This window comes from Salmo salar, chromosome 10, assembly GCF_965601325.2.
Source record: "Salmo salar chromosome 10, fSalSal1, whole genome shotgun sequence".
In the NCBI taxonomy this organism is placed as follows: Eukaryota; Metazoa; Chordata; class Actinopteri; order Salmoniformes; family Salmonidae; genus Salmo; species Salmo salar.
Window position 1 is genome coordinate 82,928,164 of NC_138300.1, and position 12,095 is coordinate 82,940,258.

At 41.3% G+C, this 12,095-nt stretch overlaps 1 protein-coding gene across 2 annotated transcripts in view; it reads right to left on the reverse strand.

Annotated features, from left to right (window-relative positions):
- Positions 1 to 9,855, reverse strand: part of shisal1b (shisa like 1b) — a 71,199-nt gene extending 61,344 nt beyond the window's left edge. For both annotated transcript variants that reach the window (XR_006757007.2, XM_014124478.3), the window contains exon 1: positions 9,511 to 9,855. The gene's annotated coding sequence lies outside the window, so the exon portion shown is untranslated. The remainder of the gene's footprint in view (positions 1 to 9,510) is intronic.
- Between the last annotated feature and the right edge of the window lie 2,240 nt (positions 9,856 to 12,095).

Sequence of the window (12,095 nt, forward strand, 5' to 3'; positions counted from 1 at the left end):
GTTGACCTTTCATAGCATCCATTGAGTTTTTACTCTGATATTTAGAACTTAACAGAAGTAAAGGTGCCTGGAAGAATATTTTGGGCTAAATTTTGGGTCCAGCAAAATTAATTAACCTGTTGGGGCTCGGGGGCAGTATTGAGACATTTTGAAAAAAATATGTGCCCATTTTTAACTGCCTCCTACACCAACTCAGAAGCTAGGATATGCATATTATTAACACATTCGGATAGAAAACACTCTGAATTTTCTAAAACAGTTTGAATGGTGTCTGTAAGTATAACAAAACTCATATTGCAGGCAAAAACCTGTGAAAAATAGATAAAAAAAAAAAGTGAATTTTGTGACTGTACTATTTAGTGTCATTGTTTTATAGATACCATAGTGAGAAAGGATTCATTTCGCAACACCTACGGCTTCCACTAGATGTCAACGATCTTTATAAAGTTGTTTGAAGCGTCTATGATAAACAGAGAGCAAATTAGAATGCAAGGAAGTTGACATGTCATCACTTCATTTTTTTGCGCCTGCGCATAAATCTGAGAAGCGTGAGTTTGTCATCATTGTTTATCTAGACATAGGATAGGTTGTGTGAAAATATTACTGATGTTTAACGTTAAAAATGGACCAAAAGATTAATGCTAAACAACATTTGACATGTTTGAACGAACGTAAATAGATTATTTACTAGGTTTTTTTAGCTTTTCGGCGTGATTTTACACCCCCCCACCACGTTTTGTGGGAGCATAATGAACGCTAACTACTTGGTGTTATTTGGACATAAATTATGAACTTTGTCAAAAGAAACCACATTTGTTCCGGACCTGGGAAATCCTGGCAGTGCCTTCTGATGGAGATAATCAAAGGTAAGGGGATATTTACAATGTTATTATCGATATTAGATGATGCTAACTGTATAGCATAGCTTATTGTTCTTAGCATAGCACCCCGTTTATTGCAAAATGTGATTTCCCAGTAAAGTTATTTTGAGATCTGGCCATTCGGTAGCAATTACGAGATGATAATATATTATTCTTTGAATGACAATATTATAATTTACCAAAGTTTTCGAATAATAATTATGTTATGTTCACCGGAAGCATTTCAGAGAAGAAAAAAATCTGAATTTCACGCTACTGTAAAATGCTGTTTTTGGATATAAATATGAACTTGATGGAACAAAAAATGCATGTATTGTATAACATAATGTCCTAGGAGTGTCATCTGATGGAGATTGACAAAGGTTAGTGCATAATTCTAGCTGGTTTCTGCTTTTGGTGACGCATGACCTTGAATTGAAAATGGATGTTTGTACTTTTGTGGCTATGTACTGTCCTAACATAATCTAACTTTATGCTTTTGCCGTAAAGCCTCTTTGAAAATCGAACAATGTGGTTAGATTAAGGAGATGTTTATCTTTTAAATTGTGTAAAATAGTTGATTGTTTGAGAAATTGAAATTATTAGATTTTTGATGTTTTGAATTTCCAGCCTTGTTAGCAATCCCGACTCGGGGTTCATTGCTAACCTGTAGCCCCAACAGAAGGTAGAGCAGCGCTTTATTATGGACATACTTCTCCCCATCTTAGCTACTGTTGTATCAATATGTTTTGACCACTGTTATTCCAAGCAGTTTAGTCACTTCAACTTGCTCAATTTCCACATTATTTATTACAAGTTTTAATTTGTCCCAAATACAATGCTTTAAGTTTTAGAAATACTTAGGACTAACTTATTCCTTGCCACCCACTCTGAAACAAACTGCAACTGTTTGTTAACCTCACTAGAGTAGGGGCACTATTTTCACCTCCGGATGAAAAGCATGCCCAAAGTAAACTAGGATATGCATATAATTTGTAGATGTGGATAGAAAACACTCAAAAAGTTTCTAAAACTGTTAAAATAATGTCTGTGAGTATAACAGAACTGAAATGGCAGGCAAAAACCTGAGAAAAATCCATCCAGGAAGTGGGATTCTTTTATGTTTGTAGTTTTCCATTGACTGCCTATACAGATTCCATTGACTTAGGACTCAAATTGCACTTCCTATGGCTTCCACTAGATATCAACAGCTTTAGAAATTGTTTCAGGCTTGTATTCTCATAAATGAGGGAGTAAGACCACTCTGAATGAGTGGACACTGCAGTGTCCCAGAGGTTTTTCATGCGCACGACCGAGAGCGCACCTTTCTTGTTTTCCTTTTATATTGACGAAGCTTTTGTCTGGTTGAAATATTATTGATTATTATGACTAAAAACAACGTGAGGACTGATTATAAACATCGTTTGACATGTTTCTATGAACTTTACTGATACTTTTCGGATTTTTCGTCTGCCTGTTGTGACTGCCTTTGAGCCTGTGGATTACTGAACAAAACGTGCAAACAAAACGGAGGTTTTTGGATATAAAGAGGGACTTTATCGAACAAAATGAACATTTATTGAGTAAATGGGAGTCTTGTGAGTGCAACATCAAAGGAAGATCATCAAAGGTAAGTGATTAATTTTATCGCTATTTCTGACTTGTGTAACTCCTCTACTTGGCTCGTAACTGTTTGTAATGATTTGTCTGCTGGGCGCTGTTCTCAGATAATCGCATGGTATGCTTTCGCCGTAAAGTCTTTTTGAAATCTGACACCGTAATTGGATTAACAAGAAGTTAATCTTTAAACCAATGTATAACACTTGTATGTTTAATTAATTTTTATAATGAGTATTTCTGTTTTTTAATTTGGCGCTCTGCAATTTCACTGGATGTTGTCCAGGTGGGACGCTACCATCCCACACCCCCTAGAGAGGTTAAGTATTGCAATCTTTTCAGTCACTGTAGTAGCTGACATGTATAGTGTTGGGTCATCCACATACATGGACACACTAGTAAAGATTAGTAGAGATTTAAAAAAACGAATGGGCCTAGACAGCTGCCCTGGGGAATTCCTGATTCTACCTGGATTATGCTGGAGAGGCTTCCATTAAAGAACACTCTCTGTGTTCTGTTAGACAGGTAAATCTTTATCCACAATATAGCAGGGGGTGTAAAGCCACAACACATATTCTAACAAAACAGCCCCCACCATCTTTGTATCATCAATTTCTCTCAGCCAATCATCAGTCATTTGTGTAAGTGCTGTGCTTGTTGAATGTCCTTCTCTATAAGCATTCTGAAAATGTGTTGTCAATTAGTTTACTGTAAAATAGCATTGTATCTGGTCAAACACACATTTTTCCAAAAGTTTACCAAGGGTTGGTAACAGGCTGATTGGTCTCCTATTTGAACCAATAAAGGGAGCTTTACCATTCTTAGATAGCAGAATTACGTTTGCTTCCCTCCAAGTCCTGGGGCACACACTTTCTAGTAGGCTTAAATTGAAAATATGGCAAATAGGAGTGGCAATATCGTTCACTATTACCGTCAGTAATTTTCCATCCAAGTTGTCAGACCCACAGTGGCTTGTCTTGGTTGATAGACAACAATACTTTTTTCACCTCTTCCACACTCACTTTACGGAATTCAAAATTACAATGCTTGTCTTACATAATATGGTCAGATATACTTAGATGTGTAGTGTCAGTGTTTGTTGCTGGCATGTTATGCCTACATTTTCTAATCTGGCCAATATCAGTTGGCTTTGTGACGAATGAGCCATCTGATTCAATGAATGATGGAGCTGAGTTTGCTTTTTTCCCCAACATTTCATTTAAGGTGGTGCAAAGCTTTTTACAATCATTCTTTATGTCATTTATCTTTGTTTCGTAGTGTAGTTTCTTCTTCTTTTTATTCAGTTTAGTCACGTGATTTCTCAATTTGCAATATGTTTGCCAATCGGTTGTGCAGCCAGACTTATTTACCATACATTTTGCCTCATCCCTCTCAACCATAACACTTTTCAATTTCTCATCAGTCCATGGGGATTTAACCGTTTTTACAGACATTTTCTTAATAGGTGCACGCTTATTTGTAACTGGAATAAGCAATTTCATAAATGTGTCAAGTGCAGTGTCTGTTCCTCATAACACACCACTGACCAACAAATATTATTTACAGTTGAAGTCAGAAGTTTACATATACTTACGTTGGAGTCATTAAAACTCATTTTTCAACCACTCCACAAATGTCTATAGTTTAGGCAAGTAGGTTAGGACATCGACTTTGTGCATGACACAAGTAATTTTTCCAACAATTGTTTACAGACAGATTATTTCACTTATAATTCACTGTATCACAATCCCAGTTGGTCAGAAGTTTACATATACTAAGTTGACTGTGCCTTTAAACAGCTTGGAAAATTAGAAGCTTCTGATAGGCTAATTGACATCATTTGAGTCAATTGGAGGTGTACCTGTGGATGTATTTCAAGACCTGCCTTCAAACTCAGTGCTTCTTTGCTTGACATCATGGGAAAATCAAAAGAAATCAGCCATGACCTCAGAAAAAAAAAATTGTAGACCTCCACAAGTCTGGTTCATCCTTGGGAGCAATTTCCAAATGCCTGAAAGTACCACGTTCGACTGTACAAACAACAGTATGCAAGTATAAACACCATGGGACCACGCAGCCGTCATACTGCTCAGGAAGGAGATGGGTTCTGTCTCCTAGAGATGAATGTACTTTGGTGCGAAAAGTTCAAATCAATCTCAGAACAACAGCAAAGGACCTTGTGAAGATGCTGGAGGAAACAGGTACAAAAGTATCTATATCCACAGTAAAACGAGTCCTATATCGACATAACCTGAAAGGCCGCTCAGCAAGGAAGAAGCCACAGCTCCAAAACCGCCATAAAAAAGCCAGACTACAGTTTGCAACTACACATGGGGACAAAGATTGTACTTTTTGGAGAAATGCCGAAGAACACCATTCAAACTGTGAAGCATGGGGGTGGCAGCATCATGTTGTGGGGGTGCTTTGCTGCAGGAGGGACTGGTGCACTTCACAAAATAGATGGCATCATGAGGTAGGAAAATTATGTGGATATGTTGAAGCAACATCTCAATCAGTCAGGAAGTTAAAGCTTGGTCGCAAATGGGTCTTCCAAATGGACAATGACCCCAAGCATACTTCCAAAGTTGTGGCAAAATGGCTTAAGGACAACAAAGTTAAGGTATTGGAGTGGCCATCACAAAGCCCATACAAAAACTTGTGGGCAGAAGTGAAAAAGCGTGTGCGAACAAGGAGGCCTACAAACCTTGTGGAAGGCTACCCGAAACAACATTTGTCCCAAGTTAAACAATTTAAAGGCAATGGTACCAAATACTAATTGAGTGTATGTAAACTTCTGACCCACTGGGAATGTGCTGAAAAAAATAAAAGCTGAAATAATTCATTCTCTCTACTGTTATTCTGACATTTCACATTCTTAAAATAAAGTGGTGAACCTTACTGACCTAAGACAGGGAATGTTTACTAGGATTAAATGTCAGGAATTATGAAAAACGGAGTTTAAATGTATTTGGCTAAGGTGTATGTAAACTTCCGACTTCAACTCTACATCAACAACATAGTAATCACTACAAAACTTATTATATGACCTCTTATACACTATATTAGAACCAGACTTTGGAACTTTGGTTTTCCTAGATATGGCTACTATATTGTGATCACTACATCTGATGGCTCTGGATACTGCTTTCAAGCAAATGTCTGCAGCATTAGTAAAGGTGTGATCAGTACAAGGTGATGATTTCATTCCTGTGCTGTTTTAACTACCCTGGTAGGTTGACCGATAACCTGAACCAGGTTGCAAGCACTACTTACAGTTTACAGGTTTTTCTTGAGTGGGCAGCTTGATGAAAGCCAGTCAATATTTAAATCACCCAGCAAATATACCTCTCTGTTGATGTCACATACATTATCAAGCGTTTCACATGTTATCTAGATACTGACTGTTAGCACTTGGTGGTCTATAGCAGCTTCCCACCAGAATGGGCTTTAGGGGAGGGAAATGAACCTGTTGCCATATTACTTCAACAGTATTTAACATGAGATCCTCTCTAATCTTTACAGGAATGTGGTTCTGAATATAAACAGCAACACCTCCACCATTGGCATTTCTATCTTTTCTGTAAATGTTATAACCTTGTAATGCTACCACTGTATCATCAAATGTATTATCTAAGTAAGTTTCAGAGATAGTCAGAATATGAATGTCACTAGCAAATTATTGATTTCATGACCGTTGTTTCATATGTTAATGTGGGCTATTTTGAGCACTTTTCTACTAAGGTGCTTACTTATTTTTATTGCTTTACTGGGGTGCTTAGCAGAACTAGATATGCTCATGTTATTTATGTTAGTGCAGGGTGAGCTGCACACAGTGGACAGTATAAATCTGGTTCATAGGCACATGATTTATCCATACAATAGTTGTAGGATCAGCAGAGGCATTCAGGACAGTGAGAGGGACATAAATTAGGTTACTTACATTGTGTCTACCATCGCCTCTGGTGTAATGTACATTTGCTGAAGCATTATGCTAACTCTGCGTCACAATGGTAGGGATTAGCTGAGCTGGGCTTGAGTCATTGATAGGCCAGTTTCTCAACACAGCCTTATACTGCTGTGAAAGGATCCAGGAACCCAAATGATTTGACGTGGATCCCATCCTCCTTATAAAGTGTTTTTTGTTTCCAAAAAAGTATCGTAATTGTCAACAAAAGTTACACCCATTGAGCTGCAACAATCACGTAGCCAGTTGTGAAGAGAAATAATCCTGCTAAAGCTTTCAATGCCACGATTCAGAGAGGGCACAGGGCCAGATATGATGGGTCTTTTGTTAGTGTCTAGCAGAGAGTCAATCAGCTTTTAAAATCCAGTTTCAACTGTTCAGAGCTGCCCTTCATAACATCATTAAAACCCACATGGACTACGATTGAATCAATTTCCATCTCCTGATATAGTACATTTGGGAGCAGCTTAGTAATGCCATTTACTCAAGTTCCGGGGTAGGACATTGTTTTTGCTCCAGGAACGGTCACATTTCTTACCATGGAGCTGCCCAAAATCATGGCTGATGAGAATGACAAGGAAATCCGCCCACTCCCATGCTTCACAGGATTGGGAGAACCCTTTATGGACAGGTGAGAGGCAGGATAACTTGAGCCTGTTGCTCTGGGCGCCTGGTGCAGGCCTCTGACAGATGGAAAAGCCCCGCTCGATCCAGAGCAGGGACGGAAGGTTGCCGATGTTGACTTAGAAATCATAGCAGTAGGCACTGCGGCCGCAGACACAGGCACCCTCAGCGACGAAGGTGCAGGAAGATCAGGCTCCAGGACGGCAAAACTATTTGTTGTTTGTATCCGCTCCGGGCTTCTTGTTGGGAGTGTAGACTGCTTTATGGGAGGCCGCTGTCTTTGGCTTCCACGGCTCGTGACATGCAACCATCGTTGATTGCCTTGCTTCTCTTGCTGTGCTCCTTCGATTATGCTATCAAATAGGGGAGCTCCGGGCAACACTGGCCAGTCGGATAACGACAAATGACAAGGCGGAGATGCATCCAACAAGAACGAACGCCGTCCAGCCACCAGACTATAAAATGTAAACATTCCACACTGCGTTTTCCCCAGTTTCTTAAGTAGGCTGGCGACCTGCGTGATCAAGTAAGCCACCTCAAGCCTATAATCCTCGGCAAGTAAACAATTGCCGCATTGGATCTCCGAGCGATCCGGTTTGTCCTTGAACAAAGTGTAGTAGATACAGCTCCTACAGCGCTGGAACCGTTCATTTATTTCTCTAGACAAAGAGGGCTCCATTGCAAAACTCATCTGGTACCAACTTTGTTAGCTTGATGGCTAGCAGCTTAGCGTCTCAGTCAAGCACGGCTTCAACCTGTCTGTTAAGCGGCAAGAAATAGCGGTCCTAGCTGTTAAAAGCTAACCGCGTCATGGAATTCAGTATTCGGTATTTGTATTTAATGATTAGCGGTTTTGTTTTAATAAAACAAATAACACACCAAGTGTTTTCCAGCGTACAACGTTCAGCTGCGCACTCCGATGACGTATAAATGACTGCCGGAAATTTCTTGACTGCCGTTAGGTATGCAATGACTAGCATGACAAGAGGAACTGATGATGATTCCATTAATTCCATTCCAGCCATTACAATGAGCCTGTCCTCCTATAGCTCATCCCACCAGCCTCCTCTGGGCTGAATACCCCCTCAGATAAGTCCTCAGGGCTGTCCTCTTACAGGGCCCTGCAGAACAGAACAGTGTGTGTCGGACAGAGTGACAAGGTCACATGCGGTACTTTAGTTGGAGATAATGGCTAATGGTCAGAATTGGTTTAATCACATGGAGATGACTGCCTTTAGCAGTCCAAAACATCTGTATGTGCGCACACATGGTGGGAAAAGTGTGCTGACAATAAGAGAGTATAAACTATGTACACTAGGAGTCTAGAATGACTGTGCCGTTGCACCTCCACCCATGTGTTCACACTAAGAAATACTGTCCCGTGTTCCAACTTGAGTGTGTGTGATCCTGTATATCCTGTCCCTTGTTTAAATGAAATGAGTACATTCCTAATAACACAGACCTGTTAATTGACTCAGAGAACAGTGTTCTCAGAGAAGGACCCACAGGCGAGCTGCAGTGTAAAGCCACTCTGCAAGCATGCGTAAAATGCATTCCTCAAATGCGTTGTTGTGTGAGAAAATATGCTACATGCTCTCAGTGCCCTGCCTGAATCCTTTCCTACTTTGCAGTCATTCGAAGTGAAGGCTCAGCACTGTGTGTTAATGTGCATTAGCTCTAATGGTCTCATTACCTTAAAACACTCCAAAGGGACACAGTGTCACCCACATACGCAGACACCGGCACACATGCATACTCACGCAGACCCACACAAGATGCCTCTGGCCACGTTTAATAACTCCAACAAAAACTGGCAACGGAAGCCCATAAGCTTTTTAAGTCATTTCGCCACACACGAGTGTGAATTCTAATCATTAGTCAGTGAGAAGACGGCTTTATGTGATGTACAAATGGATTCTCCCTCTCCTCTCTAAATCCTCTCATGTGCCTCCAAGCTCCCCCACGCGCCTGTTTCCAAGTTACCCACCAACAGCCACTGCCAATCGGCCTTAATTGCCTCACATTTAAAGGGAGAGCTGAGACACAGAGCTAGCTAGCCGCCCTCGCGTCTCTCACACTGAGCTTACTCTGCTACCCACGGAAGAGAAAGCACTCCACCTGGATATCAGAGAATGAGAGAGAAACAGAGAGCACACCGTGTACCCAACCCAGAGTGAAACTTCACTCCCCCCAACAAAAGAGGCAGGCATCCCTCAATGATATGAAACCAGTGTATTGTTTGGCTTCATAACTGTATCGAACAAAGCCATACAAGTTACGCCTCTGTCTGTGTCCTCCTGCAGGACTATGAAAAGGACAATGTAAGGATGTCAATACAAACTTTGAAACGCCTTGCTAAGGTCCACAAAAACAAGTCCATACAAAGCAAAAAGAGAGAAAGAAAGAGGGAACTCCTAGTGATTAACACCAGCATTCTCTACTCACCCTTGTTGAGCCTGTAAAGGAGGGGGTGTCTCCTGTTTCTCCGTGCAGGCAATTACTCCACTGTTGCTCCTTGTGCACTCTTCCTTTGTTGCAGCTTAACACAAACGCATCCTCATCCCAATGAATTGATCTAAATCAACAGCTCACGAGGGAGAGAGGAGGGAAGGAAACGCAGAATAAGAAAAGAGCACTCTTCCCAAGTCCTCTGCACTGTATCCAAGCGGTTAGAGCTCAGCGAGAGTGTGAGTGAGAGAGAGAAGGAGAGAGCTAGAGAGTTGAAGTGAGGGAGTGAGAGAGAGAGAGAGAGAGAGAGAGAGAGAAGGAGAGAGCCAGAGAGTTGAAGCGAGTGAGGGAGTGAGAGAGAGAGGAGCGAGCCAGAGAGTTGAAGCGAGTGAGGGAGTGAGAGAGAGAGGAGGGTAGCTAGTGTGTACACACTAGAGTGTGTGTGTTTCCTTGTGTTTGTGTGTGTGTTTCAGCGTGTGTTTCTGTGTGTTTCAGTGTGTGCTATGGGTGCATTCCTCATATGTTGTCTGAAGCAGAAGCCACAGGATTAGCTGCTGTTACACGAACAAGGGATTCTTTGCTCTCCGGGGGAAAGATTTCTGCTCAGTAACTTTGCTGAAGATCCCCTTGTGTGAATATGACCTTCTCTTTCTCCTTAACATCTCTCTCTCTCTCTCTCTCTCTCTCTCTCTCCTCCTTCATCCTCCCTCAGTTAATTTGCATCCCAGAGAGTTATAATCTAATCTCCGCCCCTATCACCACCCTCACTGTCTGTCCAGGGGTCATTGCATGATCATGGACATGCACATGGAAATATAGTATTTACACAAGCACACATAAAACACAAAAGAAAGTGAAGGATCTCTGCAGTCCTCAACTTGAAAGGACCTTGCTGCGTGAGTAACTAGGCAAAGGACAGAGTCAGAGTAAATAGCACTCTGTCATTTCTCCTACAGGTCTGTGATTCATGATGTGACGCATGTGCCCTGTAACAGTATAGGGGCGTTAAGTGCTTCTCTCCCCAGGAGAGTTACTACTGTCCAGGCTGTATCACATCCGCCCGTTTGGCCCAGCGTCGTCCGGGTTTGGCTGGGGTAGGCCGTCATTGTAAATTAGAATTTGTTCTTAACTGACTTGCCTAGTTAAAGAAAGTTAAATAAAATAAAAAATCAAATTCTGTAAAGCTCAGCACCCTGTTACAGAATGCACAGAAAGCCCCCTGCCAATCATATCAGTGGAAGGTGCTTTAGATGGCACCCAACAGTCATGCTTGGAAATATACAGTATGTTGATTAACTGTCATAATTTCCCCTTTGCCACACACACAGCACCTGAAGATGAAGTGAAAGGGGACCTTTTCAAATGGAAAAAAGGAAAGATGGGAACATATGGCGTTGCTGTCGTCTTGATGTGTGCATAACGGTTTGGTGTGTGGGCGGCACCAGCACGCTGACTGAGAGATGAAACGCTCCCATGGAGCCAGCGAGGATCATGGGTATTGTCCTGTCTTGGCTGCTGTTGACGCTCCAGCAGACCTGAAAATGTGCATCAGAGGTTTACAAATAAGTAATAAGTGTCAGTCAGAGGCAGGTGAGAGGCAAGACCAGACCAGAGCTGCCTATAGGGAGCCCTGTAGCTGACTCAGGGAATGGAGGCTACTGTATTGTGCAGTATGCTGTCCAGCCAACAGGAAATACTGGAGGGGAAATACTGGGGATGTTTTGAGCAAATGTTATAGTATATTGTTGCTGGTGTATTGTTACTCAGCCATGAGAGAGAAAGTATTTCTCATCGGTCATAACCGGTCTTTTTACCCTTATTGTTCCAGTGCTTGTCCTTTGTAGAGTGGCAATTTTCATTGCTGGGAAGTATTTGTGCCGCCTAAGAGTGAGACACAACTACACAGTCTGAACCCTCCAGCAACAAAGAGTGCAGAAACCCAGTCTGGTGCTACGTGATACATTTCTGTGAAAAAGTATTTGCCTCCTTTTTAATTTTCTCAACTTTTGCATATTTTCAATAAAGACTGGACTGTACTGTATTGTACCACACACTGTATTGTCCCTCTAATAACTCTGACATCAATGCAAATGTCATCGAAAATCTAATCAAACACTTCATGAGAGCCCATGAGCTCATGTTGTGCAACATTTCTATAGGCTATGCAATTGCGTGAGAAAACAGTGATGGCTTCTATTAAAAAGAGGAGGATCTTATCAGCTTTCTATAGGTGAGGCCTACTATATTTATTTCTCAACTTTCCTAATATTAAGCACGTTGCTTCTCTTTAAAATAGGAGTATAGCATACCTGGCTGGCATGAAAATTAACCACAGAAAAGTGTCGTCCCTTCGCTATTTAAGTGCATAGATGACATGTATGATTATTCTTTTCTGCCCCTGTTTCGAGACAGGTACATGATAATGATATATTATCACTTGCGAATGATGCTCAGCGTAAGGCAAGAAACAATTCCTTTTTTTGCTACTTTTAGTAGTTGCACACCTCATGTAGCCTGACCCATAGGTCTATGTGTTTTGATAAGGTTTGGATCACAACAAGCCCAGCTTAAGGCAAACAGGC